Genomic DNA, 2521 nt, shown 5'->3' with positions numbered 1-2521 from the left:
AAGTTCCAATACATTCTAAACCTGCTTAACCCCATGCTGATTTAGGCATCAGAGTGTCTTTACAAGTACCACCCCCCATCTCTTGGAACACACAACTCGGAGGCGGCTCCCAGACGTAAACCAAGTCGGAGACCACACTCCTCCAGCGCTTGGGCCTCAAACAAGTCTAACCACCGTCTGGTTCTAGGTAAGCCCCGGAACATTGGCGCCGTTGCCGGGGACCTGGAACTCAACTCTTGATAATGGCGGATGATCAATAACATAGTCAGACAACCACTCGACATGAATAAGATGCAAGCATGTTAAAAAGAAGCTGGAATACAGTTTCTATGGATACCAGAAATCCCATAAAAACTTCTCCTAATGGGCAGAGGATATCAAATAGGGATGATGATTCTACTTCTACAGTTAAATTGGATTAAAAGAGAAGAAAGCACCGTCCCAAGGCCATTGTAAGAAGCAAACCAAGACGAACTCGAAAGCCAATTGAATAAAAGAATTTTCAATTCAGAAAATTCAATTGGCAAAAGAAGTTACTTGAATAAAAAATGAACTCGAAAGCCAATTGAATAAAAGAATTTTCAATTCAGAAAATTCAATTGGCAAAAGAAGTTACGTGAAGAAAAAAAAAAGAGGAAAAGGGAACGTGACTAATCCCAACCTCTTCGTGAAATAGGATGGACAATGACATCTGTGCCAACTTACAATCTCGGAAAAATCCATGATACCTACTCATGAAATGGAACAGTTGCATGTTCCAAATACACAGCATCAGCCAATTTGAACGCAATCCAATCCGACAACGGAGTGATGAATCCAGTTTTTCTTCAGTGGAATCACCTGTCAATTACAACAGTGAATAACACAAAGAATTCTCATGGTACATCTTTCTTTGGTTGCTCACAAATTACATCACTGCCAATGAATATGGAAAAAAATATTCCTGTGGTAGAATTTGATGTTGTTTGCACACCAATAAAGATGGATGTCTTCCAGGAAGAAAACTGGAATCCGATCCAAAGAAAAAAGAAAGTCGGGGTGACAAAGGCCCAGTCTTCATTGGAGGGAATGATGGTCAGACTTTTCTTCAAAGGTCGGATGAGCCGGGAGCTCATAAAGAAAATCCAACCTCTTTTAGAGAGCTCACGAATAAAAGTCCGACCTCTTTTAAAGGTCAGACTTTACAACAAGGTCGGATGAGTTGGGAGCTCACAAAGAAAATCCGACCTCTTTTAGAGAGCTCACGAATAAAAGTCCGACCTCTTTTAAAGGTCAGACTTTACAATAAGGTCGGATGAGTTCGCTCCCAAAGAAAATCCGACCTCTTTTAGAGAGCTCATGAAGAAAAGACCGACCTCTTTTAAAGGTTAGACTTTACAACAAGGTCAGATGAGCTGGGAGCTCACAAAGAAAATCCGACCTCTTTTAGATCCCACGAAGAAAGTCCGACCTCTTTTAAAGGTTAGACTCTACAATGAGGTCTAAAACCTCATTGCTCAGAAGAATCCGACCTCTTTAGATCCGACAAGGAAAAAATTCGACCTCGTTTTGGAGTCTGTAAAAAATCCGACCTCTTTCACGATCAACTCTACAATGAGGTCAAAAACCTCGAAGAATATCAGAAAGAGTTAAGAGCCTATCCCGACACCCTATACGGATTAGGGGACACGCCAATAAAACCACTAGGATTTTTACCCCTTCACACCACTTTTGGAAAAGGGGAAAAATCAAAGACTCTGAGTATAGACTTCATAGTCATTGATGAGGGGTCAACTTATAATGCCTTAATCGGCAGAACTACCCTTAATCGACTCGGAGCAGTGGTATCCACTCCCCACCTCTGCATGAAATTTCCGACCTCAGCGGGGATAGCAACGGTAAGGGGAGATCAAAAATTGGCGAGAAAATGCTACAACGAAAGCCTAAATCTGAGAGGAAGAGGCAGAGAAGTTCACACAATAGAGCTCGGTGGCGCAAGGGCCAGAGAAGAGCTGCGACCACAACCGGGAGGAAAAATCGAGGAGATACAGGTCGGTAAAGAGGAAGGGAAAAACACTTACATAGGAGCCAACCTAGGGGAAACTCTAAAACAAGGGCTGGCTGAACTCCTAAGAGATAACTCCGACCTCTTCGCCTGGAAGGCCTCTGACATGCCTGGGATTGACCCCGAGCTCATGTCCCACAAACTCTCGGTTTACCCAGGGTCCCGACCTATACAACAAAGAAGACGCAAGCTCGGCACGGAACGAGCCCTAATAGTAGAAGAACAAATACAGGCGCTCTTGGAAGCCGGCTTTATCAGAGAGGTCAAGTACCCAACATGGCTAGCCAATGTAGTGCTAGTCAAAAAACAGAATGGTAAATGGAGAATGTGTGTCGACTATACCGACCTAAATAAGGCATGTCCCAATGACCCTTATCCCCTACCAAGTATTGATACCCTAGTGGACTCCAGCTCGGGGTACCAACACTTGTCATTCATGGACGCCTACTCGGGATATAATCAAATCCCGATGTATGA

Source organism: Arachis duranensis, chromosome 4 (assembly GCF_000817695.3).
Source record: "Arachis duranensis cultivar V14167 chromosome 4, aradu.V14167.gnm2.J7QH, whole genome shotgun sequence".
Lineage (NCBI taxonomy): Eukaryota > Viridiplantae > Streptophyta > Magnoliopsida > Fabales > Fabaceae > Arachis > Arachis duranensis.
The sequence above is the reverse complement of the archived record's forward strand: the minus strand, read 5'-3'. Positions refer to the sequence as shown.